We start from the raw sequence: 14,429 nt of genomic DNA, 5'->3' as shown, positions 1-14,429 counted from the left end.
TGTGGGTGAGTTTTTATTCTTCACCAATATTTTCATTATAATCATTGTCACTGAAAGCATTTCACAGTATCGTAAAATTCCGAGGATGCAGAACACTCAATTCTTGGAGACCATTGTGGACATAAGTGACACTTTTTAAGCAAGGCTCAAAAATGACTGGGGCAGAGAAGTACGCAATGGCCATGCTAATTACCATAAACATAGAGAAATCCCTGCCTTGTGCGGTTTTGTTGAACTGAAGACAAGGTCATCATAGGCAGTGGATTTATATTTCTTGTCTCCTTCTAGGCTCGGAGTAGGATTGAATATCTCCCATTCTCTGAAGTCAGGCATGGCTGTATGACTTTTTTGGCCAATAAAATGTGAGAAGTGACAGGTGTCACTTCTGGGCAGAGGCTGTAGAAGCAAGGGCAACTTCACCAGGTCCCCGTCCCCCTGCTGTGGCACATGTGAGACTAGGTAAAAGAAGGATCTCCATCATCCTGAGTCCCTCTGAATGTCACAGCTGGTAGATGTCTCGTAGGACCCATGATGGACATGAAATGGGATCAAGAAACAAACTCTTATTTTAAGCCGCTCAGGTTTTGATGGTTATTTTCCACCACAGCATAACCTTCTCTATCTGAACAGATACAGCTAGATGGCAGGGAACCAAAACAACAGCATTTCAAGTCACAGTGGTCATGTGGGAAAGGATGACTCTACATCCATCAGAGACGAAACCAAATCTTCAAGGCTTTCTGTTACCAAACCACGAACGCAGAGACATTTAATCCTTCCCTCGCGAGGGTCTATGCTAGACAAAAAGTGCCCAGGAAAAAGGTTTGACATGACCTGCCAACAATTGGAAGTCACTGTAACCCATGCAAACCGCAAGGAAATTTAGGGTCTCTTTGGCAGAGGTCTATTTCAAACAATAACCACCTTCTCACCACTACCCAGCAGACAGACTCAGATTCCTTCTCATTTTCAGAACTGTTCATTTAAAGACTGCACTGCTCAAGATATAAGCCTCCTTAAGAAACTCTACTTTTAAGAAAATCAAGTCTCACAAAATTAGTACATTTCCACATTCAAAGTGAGGTGGCAAATGTGAAAAGCCATCTGTGCCCACCCTCCCCTCCTCCCCTCCACCCCACAAACCTCCCCACCACCCAGAGCTGTAGTTCTGCATGAAAAATCTAACACATGCAAAGCATAGAGGCTCTTTGAAAATTTGGCCCAGTGTGCCTTATATGTGAGTCTTACAGAGTCTTGCCAACAACAGCAAAGAGGAAAGAAAAGGAAAGGTTTTCTTTTCTCTGAACTTGGGAATGAAACATAAAACTCCTCTTTTCTACGAGGCTGAATGGCTCCAATTTTCTACACTCAGGACGATCTCTTCATCACCAGGACCTTCACATGGCTTTTTAGTGGGCATTTCTTTCCTCCCAAGTGAATCGCTAGGCAGCAGTGGCCCCCACAAGGGCCACAGTAGAAGGGCCTGGAGTCCACAGCAGCCCTCAAGGTCATGGTAAAGCTGAAGTGAAACAACCAATAGGCTTTGAAACAGTAGAAGTGAAAAGTCACAGGCATTATTTCTGCCATCACATCCCAGTGTCGGTGGTGTCTAACTCACAGGCTTTAAGTTTTCTGCAGTCTTTAAGCACAGAAGGAATTAGCATTCACTGGAAATGCTCCAAGTACACAACTCACACAAAAACCCTATGAGTTGGGAGTTACTCTCTCCCAGAATGCTGAGAGGTGCAGAGAATTTGGTGTTTGCCCAGGGTGACACCAACAGTGACAGGGAGAGAGTCTGGGTCTGAACGCTGCCCGTCTGTTCATTGACTTCACACACACACACACACACACACACAGTGATACGGCCCATCTAAGGGCTCTTCCTGTGACCAGCCAAGTCTGTTCCAAAAGGATGGGCGTGGACACGCCATCTATTTAGCCAATGAGAGGACTGTCCGAAAGTGCCCGTCGTGGCACAGCAGAAACAAATCCAACTAGGAACCACAAGGTTGCGGGTTCGATCCCTAGCCTTGCACAGTGGGTTAAGGATCTAGCATTGCTGTGAGCTGTGTGGTATAGGTCACAGACGCAGCTCAGATCCCAAGTTGCTGTGGCTCTGGTGAAGGCTAAAGCTCCGATTTGACTCCTAGCCTGGGAACTTTCATGTGCTGGGGGTGAGGGCCTAAAAAGACAAAAATTAAAATACAATAAAATAATAAATAAGGGGGGAAAAAAGAAAACACATGAAAGAGCAAGGCCAGCTACAAATTCAATGAAAACCATCTGAAAATTTGTTGTCCATCAACACAGATTGTCTTGAACTTTCCTATTGTTTGGGAAATCTCTACAGGAAGAAGAGAACATACCATATCCATATAGTATGGTAAAAAGATGCTTTTATGGATTTACCGTATCCAAAAAAGCAAACAGAGGAGGAAGAGATAAGGACATCAGGGATAAGAAGCCATCAATAAGAGTTCCCACTGTGGTGCGGTGGGTTAGGAATCCGACTGCAGCAGTTTGGGTCACTGTGGAGGCTCCAGTTTGAGCCCCAGCCCTCCACAGTGGGTTAAAGGATCCAGTGTTGCTCCAGCTGTGGCATAGGTGGCGCAGGAGGCTTGAACTCCACCCCTGGCCCAGAAACTTCCATATGCCATGGGTGCAGCCATGAAAAAGAAAAAAAAAAAAAGGCAGAGTCAACAGATGCAGCTGGGACACTGAGGTAGGACAGAGAAGAAATCCAGCAATATCACTGGGATAAAGAAGTAAAGCTTTATCCTAGAGTAAAGCAAAAAAAAACAAATGTGCAGATGGGAGAGTGATTTTAAACGTTCAAAGAGGGGTATGGAAGAAAGAGAAGAAAATCCAAGGAGCAAAATTAAAAAAAAAAAAAAAAAAACAACTGAAGGGTTTGAAATGGTCAGAATTATTTCTGCAAAAAAGTCCACGCACACTAACTCCTTAGCAAAACAGGCATCAGAGACACTCCAAAAATCACCAAGACCTAAATCATCTGACTCAGGTTAAGAGTGCTGATAAAACCATTAGCTACTTAAAAAGCCATAACCCAAAGAAGAGAAAGCCTTTGAATAGTCAAAACATAGGCAGGTTTCTAAAAAATCCTATTGTTTAAACCTCAGCATTTTTAGTTGCCTTTTTCTCCAGTTACTTTCCTACTTTACACACCCCAAAAGTTACACGTTCTTCTCAAATAATTACACAAAATATTGGCAAATCTCTTTCTTCACTTCTTTGCAAATGACATCACATGGGGGGAGGGGGGAATACAGCCGTATTCCTTTACAGCACTCTTAAATTTTGATCTATTAGAACCATGTAATTCACTTTTTTTTTGATTTAGCTCTGTCTAATGCGTTTCCTGAGTTAACTGATTCACCAACTTAGCTGGAATTTATAGCTGAATTATCACTCATTTCAGTCCAACCAGGCCAGCTGTTTAAGGATATAGACACATGATGTGCTTTCCTCGCTATTAATTAATGTGCACTGTTTCCTCACAGCAGATCGCTGGCAAACCGCTTTTCTTAAATTCTAGATCTACAACATGAATATTCAGTATTGCAGAGTGATTATTCACCCAAAAATTCCTGAAGCCGAAGGGTAAATTGAATAGTCCAGGCCACTCTATTTAGATAAATTAGTAGCCCATGCCTTTTCTTATGGAGAACTCTATCTCTAAAAAGCACATTTCCTGATCTCCTTGAGTCATTTTTTTTTTCCTCTCAGAAAAAAAATCTTCCTGGCTGAGAATATGAGGAAAAACTGAAATTTACAACCTTGTCTTAGAACAACCAGTAAAAAACGAACTATTTCTCTACTTAAAATGATAAAGCGTTCCATCCCAGAAAGCAAAAATCCAGTTTAGGAAACTGTCCTGGGCCTTTTTGAAATGTCTTGGCGGTGTTTTCTAAATAACACCTAGAGAAGAATCATTTGGATGTCTGGCCTCAGTGCCTTCACTAGAGAAGAGGGAGGTGGCCCAACACTGGATTCCCCCCGCCCCCCATGCCCGTTTCATATTTTCTTAGCAAAACTTCCCTGGAATTCACATAAATAATTAAGGAAATAAATATATAGAAGTTCAAGAAACAGAAGAAACCTTTCTCCGGGCCGACCCCAGACTCCAAATCCATGCAGAAAGGGCTCGATTCTCACCTGCATGGATGCACAACCTCCCTAAGTGGAATCCTCCAGTTCTGGCCTGCATTAGCCAACCCCAACGTTACCAGGAGAGACCCATGGGCTTTTCCAAATCTAAATAACTCTTCCACTTAAGGACCCGGGGCGATGCCCAGGCCTTAGGGAAAGGCCCTGGCAAAGTCTGAATCAGCCTGTCAGAGAACCTTTTTTGCTTGCTTATTCTCCAGCACCTTTCATTTCATGGGATGTCTTCGCTGCAGGCAACACTGAGCCGGGTGGCGGAAGGATACTTTTGACCTCTAGGGCAGTTTCGTCCAAGAAGGTTGGGACACACTTTGTTTCACGTCTTCTCAGACGTCAAAAAGTATCGACGCCTATGAATAAACAGATACGTTGTTGATGGAAGGTGTTAGAGTTAACCTAAACCAGCTAATGTTATGGCCAGTGTTGCCAGTCGGTCTTATTGTGGTTGCTTTATTCATTCGGGGAGCTTCCACGAACGAATATTCCCAAAAGAAAGATCAAGTGTCACTTAGCAAAGCCTGGAGAGGCGGCTCTTCCCAGGGTAGGCTCCAGAGAAGCAGAGGGGACAGGCCATGGAGCTCTCAGGGGACAACTTGGTCACTCAGAGCTCTTCCAACAGAGACAAAAATGGCATCCAACACTAGCAGTCTTTTATTTCCCTTCCTTCCGAAGATGAACACCTGACATTCTTACCTAAATTTTTTCTGACCACCCCCGTCCTGGGGTTGCCAAGGATTCAGGCAGAGTCAATGCATCTTTCTCTCAAGGTCAGTACCAGTAAGAGGCAGGTCTATAATTCAACTGCTTAAGGAAACATTCAGGGGTGGGATGTATTTTGGGTTTTGACAATGCTTTGGAGCATTTGGAGATAGGGTACTTCAGCAAAAATATATATTCTTGTTTCCTTCTTTATAGAAATTTGTTCTATGATAGTTCAGTCCTTACTCATGTCTCTTTTTTGTCATTTCAATTGGTCCTGAAAAGTTCTGTCAGCCATTAGAAAGATGAATGAATAATAAATAAACCCCAGTGTTCTCAGAGTTTTTAGTGTCATCAGATACAACATGATATATGTGATTTGTCAGACTCATATGAAGCTTCTGACCACAGACATCCCACTAGAGAATACTTTCAAACCATCCTCCTGAAAAATAGTCTCCATGGGGGTTTGAACTCAGGATAAGTTATCACCTCCTATTATATTGAAAAAGTTTTAATAAATCTGCAATATAGAAAAATATCTGGAGGAGTTCCTGCTGTGGCACAATGGCTTAAGAATCTGCCTGCAGCAGCCCCAGTCACTGCAGAGGCGTGGGTTTGATCCCCGGCCCGGCACAGTGAGTTAAAGGATCTGCCATTGCCACAGCTGTGGCATAGGTCACAGCTGCAGCTCAGACTGAATTCCTGGCCTGGGAACTTCTAGATGGAAAGTAAGAAAGACAGAAAGATAGAAGGAAGGAAGGAAGGGAGGGAGGAAGAAAGGAAGGAAGGAAGGGAGGAAGAAGGAAGGAAGGAAAGAAGAGGAGGAGGAGGGAGGGAGGAAGAGGGAGAGAGGAAAAAAGAAAGAAAAACAAAAGCATCTGGGGAAGGAGAAGAAGTACGGTGAGTGCTCACTTCTGAGGCTGGAATCTGGTTTGCAGCCTGAACCCGGAATGAGCCGACACTGGCATGACTGATCTTAAGGGCTCAAAAATAAGTCTGAGAGAACTTGTCCAAGAAATACATCTCAAATTAAGAATTTTTGCCCAATAGATCATATCAGCTTTGGCGGTCAGGTCACTATGACCTCATAGTAACTCACTGTAAAGCAAAAATTTTAGAATGCCTTCTGGATGTTGGAGCTACTCCCTGTGCAATGCCTAGACGCCAAGAGTCACACTCCTGAGGCCTGCAGTGCCCACTACACAGTGTTCTACCTGCAAAAGTGCCCCAGCCACACTGCTTTCTTCATTTGCTCAATTCCAAAGAATTCCCTCTGACCTTGGGGGTGAAAAATCAAGCTGAACCTCTTGGAATTTATCATCAGCCTGGCATCTGTGCTCAGCAGTAGAGCCTCTGAATTCAAAACAGGACTGTTTTCTGGCTCAGAACTCTAGCTCCAAATTCCTTAGGCTCAAAACTGATGGAGAAACAGATCTTCAGCCTTCTTCTGATTTAGAAATCATTCAAACTGACAACAGATAAGAAATTGACAAGGAGATGCAAACCCCCTCATTTACATAGCTGTCTCTTTTTTCCTCCTACATAGTAAAGAACAGAGCAGTCTTAACCTTGATTTTCTCACTCCTCTGAGTTTAAAGCACAGCCCATACATTAATTAAAGTGTGTGGGGTGTGTGTGTGTGTGTGTGTGTGTGTGTGTGTGTGTGTGAGCTAGAAGGTACAAGTTACATTTCATATGCTGTACCACATGGCATTCTAGGAGAGCTGCACAATTTTTAGGTGTGTTTATTCCCAGCTTGATCTGTACACAGCCCTGCACACTATTCAGTATCACCTCGCCTAGACTCCACACAGAAACTCCTCAAGAACAGTATAGAAGTGAATGCCGTGGGTAGCAGAGATCCTGAGGGCATTCCTGGCTCAAGCCTTTAGGTAGATGGAGGTAAGTTTCTGTCTCGAGAAGGGTGATGCTGCAAAGGGCATCTGAGATTTTCTGGTGCAATCCTTTTATTTCACAGATAAAGCCTACAGAAGATGGGTTAAACATCAAGGAAGAGGTGACCCTAAGTATTTCTTGATTAAAGTGAGTTTTCCAAGAATAACATGCTACCTTAAACCCCTTGCAAAACTTCCCTAGAAAATAAACTAGAGTTAATGATGCAATCTACAAAATTCCGGGGGAAATCAATTCTAACAACTCAAATAGAGGAATTAAGTCCTACTCAATATTCCCATATTTTTAACATGTGTTAGTACAAAAAAAAATGTTCTAAGAGAAATTTAAACCTACATGTATTTTACTACCGATTTCACATATGGACTAGGAATATCATTTGTCCTAATATGGAGATGGCTCAGCAATATTTAAATGATTCCTTATTCCAAGTCATATAAATATGCACCAGATGTATCTTTTGTAAATGTTATGTTTTTCAACTTCTCAGCATTTGCAAGTAGTTGAAAGCTATGTCAAGCATGCTTTAATGGGGCATAAAAGTGTATTGTATTCAAAGAGATGGCACAGCTCTGTAATAGGTAAAAATACAAATGTTGTGAATGGCTACATCGTCAGTGTATTGATTTACACTGCAGAATAGAATGGCCTGTGTTCTCCTCTCCCCGCAAGTTGCAAGTTCCGTATCAGTGGAAATATAACTAGATATTTTAAAAGCAGGCTTCCATTAGTGGATTCTCTAGAAGACAAAATTCAAAACACAGAACTGTACAGCTAGAAGACAACTTAAAGATCAATTAAATCCCATACCCTGATTGAATAGAGGAGAACCTAAGACCAGAAATGTGACATGAGGGGACCACATCACTAACCTGCTTGTGTCTTAGCGCATGAATTGATATACCCCTAAATATATGGAAACTTACTGAGCCTTGCAACTATCTGCCTCTCGACTACCTAAAAAAAAAAAAAAAAAAAAGTAGGAGAAACAGTAAAACATATATCACTTATTGATTTCCTGTGACTTACTGGGAAGAAGCAGACGTGATCTATATTTTGCAAACTGTCAAATTATCTTATGGGAAGTAAATATAGGAAGTAAAATGCCAACTGTTAGAGTACAAAAAAATTATCCAAAAATATCTTAACACTATTTCCTCAATATAAAATTCTAATGGATTCCAGATTACCTTTTTTATTTTTAAAACAAAAGATATCATCATCAATTCTTTTCAGAACATTTTCTTTGAGGTTAAATATTATATCAAAGATGTTTAGGAAACATAGTCAAGTCGTATGGAATTGATAGTTCCTCTTGAAAAGAGTGCTTTTTTAAATCAAAGTGAACATAGATTGAGAGCGTCTGGTAAAACTCAATTATTTCCCTCTCCCTCTCTGTCTTTCGGTCTCTCTCTCTCTCTCTTTTTTTTTTTTTTTCTGTGCAGAAAACAAACGCTATCTCTTGTCATTTATGTGACTTTTGAACATCCGTAAGCAGAGTAAGCATTTGAGGGTATGCCATGATAGTTGTTGATTTTACCCTGGCTCATATTCCCCAAATTAGTTTCCTCTGTCACATATTTTTATAAACTGCCTCAAATCCTTTCTTGGAATGAGTCAGCAGAGTAATTAATTAATAACTAATTAATTATTTGGTGAAAGTCATTTGCTGAAAGCCACATAACCTTTTCACTTTGACCTTTACAAATAACATTTGGCCCTTTGGGGGCCGGTGGCAGCAAGGAAGATTTCATTTAGAATGAAATCATTACGGAGGCTTTTTCAACCTTGATGTCACTGTCACGAGTGGAGCACCGGTATGTCTGAGTCCCACAGCTGACAATATTTCCTCTCGGACCCCAAACAAAACCCCATCTTTTCCTCCCGCAGGGAACCAGCCTCGCATGCTTTGCTCTGTGGCCCAGATTCACTGCTTTCCCGGGGGCACAGAGTCCGGCCCCATTGATTGATCCTGGGCTCGCCTGAAACAGCTCCATTGTCTAAAGACAGTGGCTCTGCCTGTGGCTGCGAGGCATCCACACAGTCCCTGTGAAGGTGTTTGCCAGATGAGCACAGTGAGGAGAAAACCAGCCAAGGCAGCCCCACGGGCTCCTCCATCAGCCTGTAAGCAGAGATCGGACACCAGAGCCAACATCCTGTTTAGGGGCGGTGCTTCCCCATCAGTAGGTTATCCTCCTCCTCCCGCCCCGCCCCACCCCCCGGGGTACTGGGATACAGATAAACGGACAAGTTACCATTGTCTATTTAGTGCAAGAGTTTATTGATACTCATGCACCTTCTGTGACCTCAGCGTAAGTGGACCACCCAAATCAAACTGTAATACTCCTTTCGGGTTCATCCTTGGAGCCTTCTTCCGCTTTCAGGCTGAGACCCAGGGCTGACTGCAGTCCGGGTGTGTACCGAGACCCTGAGAGCCTTTTCTGTCCCTCTTTTGATGTGGGACTGGGGGCACTGCACTCAGAAATGTCACAGGACTGCTTTGTAAGCAAGCACAGAGGTCTCACTAAAGGAGGGACATCTGGGAATCTTCAAGAAAGGGAGAAAGCAGCAGGGTTCCCAGAATTTGGAAAGCAGTAAAGCATTACTGTTAAAAGTATATTGTCTCCAAGAGACACGACCAGAGTTCAAAACTTGGGCAGGTGACTTGGCCCCTGGCAGACTCGGTGGGCTCACCTGTCGAACGTGGATACAGGCTGAACTTTAAAGGTCACTCAGAGGCTTAACTAGGACAATGCACACACGTGCACATTTTGGAACTGGGTACTTTGGTAAGTCCTTAGTAAAATGTAGCCATTATTATTACTGTTGGCATTGTTGTTGTTGTCATAGAAACTCTCTGTTGAGTCTTATGCTTGGAAATGAGATTTGCTTGGAAGAGCTCATCTTTTCTCATCTCCCCAAATTCAGATACTGAGCACAAGCTGCCCAATCCTGGTGAACCTTTCACCTTCCCGCCCTTTCAAAAGATTTCAAAGTGGACGAGAGCTAAGAAGGTGCCCAGGATCGGGGTTAGAACCCACCTCCTCCCAGCTTTGGACTCGGCTACTTGCCTCCACAAGCGTGGCCACCCCACCCCCATGCCAAAGTCCAGATCCAGAGAGGCAAGAACATTTTCAGAAGGAGCTAGAAGGAAACCTCATAGCTTGACACTCTCCCTGGTCCTGGTGGCCCTCCCAGTTCATTGTGAGGACAATGGAATACCTTCTGTTTCAGTTCCCTGAGGACAAGAGGGGACAACGCCATCAAACTGGGAGTGATGGTAGCAAGGTGTCTGTTAGGGTTGGGCTTGGGGAGAGACGGTCCATACTCAGCAATCTCACCCACTACCAGCAGGTGCACAGCGCATGCTCCATAAAGACCACGCCCACACTCAATGTGACGGCCAAGGATATCGCCTGCCCCACTGCAGCACCAGCCCTCCTCTCTAAGTTTCTCCAGCATCTCAGAAAACCAATTCAGTGCTTTCCCAGCCCCCAGTGTATACCTGTTAACATCTGTAAAGCATCAGCTTTTGCACAAGAAAATTTAAAAACAGACAACTCAATATTTGATGCCCTCTGTGCCTATTCCTTACAAAAATGTCCACGAAACTATTTTGTCCCTCTCCACAAAAACCAAGTACGTCGTTAACCGGTGTCACTGAATTCACTAAGACTGCAAGCCAAAATGGGCTCATGGACACAGTCAACTGTGGCCCTGCACTGACTTCCAAGACCCAGAGTGCATGTGCGGCAGTGTCCAGTTTCCTTTGAACGTGAGGAACTTACGTTACTTGTAGGAAGCAGTCCCCCACCAGACACACACACACACACACACACACACTCTCTCTCTCTCTCTCTCTCTCTCTCTCTCTCTCTCTCTCTCTCTCTCTCTCTCTCTCTCTCTCTCTCTCTCTCTCACATTGTGTTGGTGTTGGAGCTGGGCCTGGTGGGCTGGGCCTGTTTAATAGAGAGGAGTGAGTCCTATGGCCTGAGGAAGGGAAAAAAAAAAAAAAAAAAAAAAAGGCCGTGCTTATGCCTCTGCTCTTGGAAGGGTTATTTGGTGGTTGCAACCTATTTTTGTCCACTGATTTTACTTCCAGGGCAGCGCATCACGCTGGGCGCAGCACGTCACAAATGAGACCTTTCCTTCCCACTAACACAACCGGTGCAAGTGTATTCAGTTCACCAAAGTCAGTCTTTCACAGCAGCACAATTTTCAAGATGCTTTTCTATTTATGAGAAAGGGTATTTTTTTTTTAAATCGCATCAAAACTCTTTTGATGTCTTGGGGTGGTTTTTCCTTTTTTTTTTCTTTTTTTTTTCCCCTTCCTTTTCTTCAAGGACCCTGCATTTGGGGCTCCGGGCAGTTAATAGTAGCCAGTCCTGATTGGCCAACATCTGGTTCTTTATGGAAACCTTTCTTGCCAAGTAGCTGGACAGCAATACCCATTTGGTATTCATGAGAAGTACTTGCTGAACAATAATGACAATAATTGCCTCTGATTCTTGTGTTTACAACACTGCCAAAGTATCATTAGGGCCTTATTTATAGATAATAATGCTTATTAATCACAAGTATTTGAATTTTGGAATGTATTAGATTAATATTCTTTTGTACCTCAGTTCTGGACTAATGCTGTGAAAGACAGTTACTGAATGCAACTCATCGGGAATGCTTATTTTGAGCTGCAAAATAATGTGTGTAATTTGCAGGTGAAAGATAAAGAAATTACATGGCTACCTCTCAACAGCCTCCACCGTGATCAATGGCCAACATGGAGAATTAGGCCCTCACTCTAAAATGAGAAAAGAAAGATGCAAAATAGATACTCCTATAGGTATTATTTCCCCCAAATCTTGTAAATTCTTATGACAGGAGAACTTCCTAATAATAAGTCTATTATCTTGTTTTGCCATAAACCTTCAGTGGATGGCATCGCTTTATTGAAAAGGGTCCAGGGTGAAGGATAATTAGTGATTCTGTAACCATCCCACGTTGTGTAAGTTTTGGAGGCTCAAGGAAAAAAACTAGTGCAGTAGTTGTGAACAGCAAGAGTACAGTCTTAGGTTGAACTGCTCCGTTGTTAAACATCCTTCATTTATTCATTAAACCTTTCTGGATGTTTAATTTCTGTGTAAGCAGACATTAAAGCTCTTAAGTATTTCCCTATTTTTCTGTGCATCTAGAAAGAGGAATCACTAAAAAATTTCAAAAGACTATCACACTTTTTCGAAGAGGAATGCAAAGAACCTAATTTATGTTAGTGGAACAAAACAACTTTATAAATAAATATAAAGCATCATGAGCCCAGAGTTTTCACCTGACCAATCCCTCCTGAGAGGATAGCAAATATAAAATCAGCAATATTTTTTTTTAACCTAGCATACATTTTTATTTGTTCTTGGCGTTGTTATGCCTTATGTGTTAGAACGATACTTCAGTTGTTTAATTAGATGAATGCAAAATGCAGTGACGCAATCCCCCAGAAATTTGTGAGAAAGAAAGCAAAGCTGATCAATAGAGATACTAGGTATTATCTTTTAAATAATATTTGCTACCAGGTTATCCTTTTAAAAATTACTTGTAGTTAAGGTTTATTGATGTTCTGGAAACTAAACCCAAATCATGCTCAATCTCACCCTCCTCTCCCAAAGACTACTTTAAAATGGTCTATGGGCCTAATTACCACCTACGATACCTAACACCGTCCTCTCATATTTTTGTCACCCACAGAAAGTAAAGGCGCTGCAGCTCTGAATTCACCACATTACACTGAGAAAACTGCCCTCCCTAAAATACCCTTGAAAGTGTGTTCAGCAAACGTTTCTGAGTCAGAACATACAAGGAGACTAAGATTCTAATTCATTAAATGTATAATGCTAACATTTTAATCCACTGCTAAATGTAAATAACTTTAGCAATCCCAGTTGGACTATTTAACATTAATTTAAAGTATTTTATAATATGTGTGTGTGTGACTCCCCTCATGGGGCTAAGTAGAAAGGTGAACAATTATCTAATAACTTCAATCAATGTACTCAGCCAAACCTGGCAAACCAGGCCCCTCCACTGTCTTTATTTAAATCTAGTAACTGTCTCACCTGGAGCTCTCTTCAGGTATATGTTCCATCACTCCTAATAGGTACAGTGAGGAATCAAGCAATATCTTATAGGATTTGTTGCTGGCTTACAAATTTAATCACTATAGATAGCCAACCTAGACTGTTCAAATTATACTCTTCTTTTTTTTTTTTTTTTTTTTTTCCTCTCTTTTTTTTCCCCTTAAGAGCTGGCCAGAAAGGAGAACAGCAATGCCTGAATTCCTCAAATAATTAATTAAATTCTCTGATTTATTTTGCTTGTGATTGACGCCGCCTGCTTCTCGCTTTAAAAGATGCTAGCAGTTGGATGAGGAAAGAAAATAAATGTTTTGAGAGAGCACAGCTAGAATTCACCTCAGTGAGGTCACAGATCGGGTCTAAACCTTGAGGCTGAATACCTGAACCCCCACCCACCCCAGGGCCCCTCTGAGCCTCACCAAACAGCCTCACCCAACTGCTTATAGACTTTAAAAAGGGGGGGGGGTGGCTAGGGAGAGAGAAGGAGGGAGGAAGAACACGGTTAGTCTATGAAGTTGGTGTTTAAATTGGTGGGTATTGAAAAGATACTTCACTGCGAAAAATGGTTTCACAAAATAACTTTGTTCTCCACCAACATCCTAAGTTTTCTAAGAGCCTGGTTGGATATGAACCTTCTCTGCCAACATTTTATAGTTGCCCTGAGTTCATGAGCATTTTTTTCCTTCTGACAAATTTTTTAAAAATTGGATCGTGGATGCCTACATCCTGGGGAGTTTATTTACTATAGTATATAATTCTGTGTGCTTTTCGGCCACACAGAACACAAAGTACTTATTTGTGCAGATCTTTCTATATGTGTAACTTGAGCCTAGTAAAACAGTCCTTGACCCGTTTCATTAATGAAATCACAGAAAAGATGCTTTTACATTTTTGGAGTGACGGACTCTTCATCCAGATTTCTGAATACACACTGTGCAGTTTTAGTTTCTTACAAAGCCAATGTTTCCTTCTATCTCGACACACCATCGAATAGAAAACTTTCTAAAATAAAAGACTAATTTTATTTTTACAGTTGATTTTAAACCCCATATAAAGTCAAATGTTTTTACTTCTTTCCTGAAATATTCTTTTAAAAAAATTCACTTGTGGTGTCTCCATCATTTTAACTTCAATGTTTTTAAAGAAATTCATAAACAAATCTCAAAAAGCAGTTGGGCTACACTGATTTTTATTTTCACAAGCTCATCACTAATATTTAGACACCACTGATGAGTCATCAGTCTTTGAGATACTCTTTCTGAAATAAACAAGCAATAAATTACACGTGGGAATACGTGCCATCCTAAACACCGTGTATGTTTTTCAGTAAAGAAATATACATTTACATAAACATAGGAAAGCCAACAAAATATTGTGTAATAGGAGTAAAAAATAACACTCATGACATGAGAGAGCTCCTATCATGGTCTTCTAGAAATTTTAAAACTTTCTCATCTTGATTCTTTCTAGCAACGAGGACAAATCGCTTTTCAAGCGTAACAT

The sequence above is a fragment of the Phacochoerus africanus genome, chromosome 5 (assembly GCF_016906955.1).
Source record: "Phacochoerus africanus isolate WHEZ1 chromosome 5, ROS_Pafr_v1, whole genome shotgun sequence".
NCBI classification, from domain to species: Eukaryota; Metazoa; Chordata; class Mammalia; order Artiodactyla; family Suidae; genus Phacochoerus; species Phacochoerus africanus.
The sequence above is the reverse complement of the archived record's forward strand: the minus strand, read 5'-3'. Positions refer to the sequence as shown.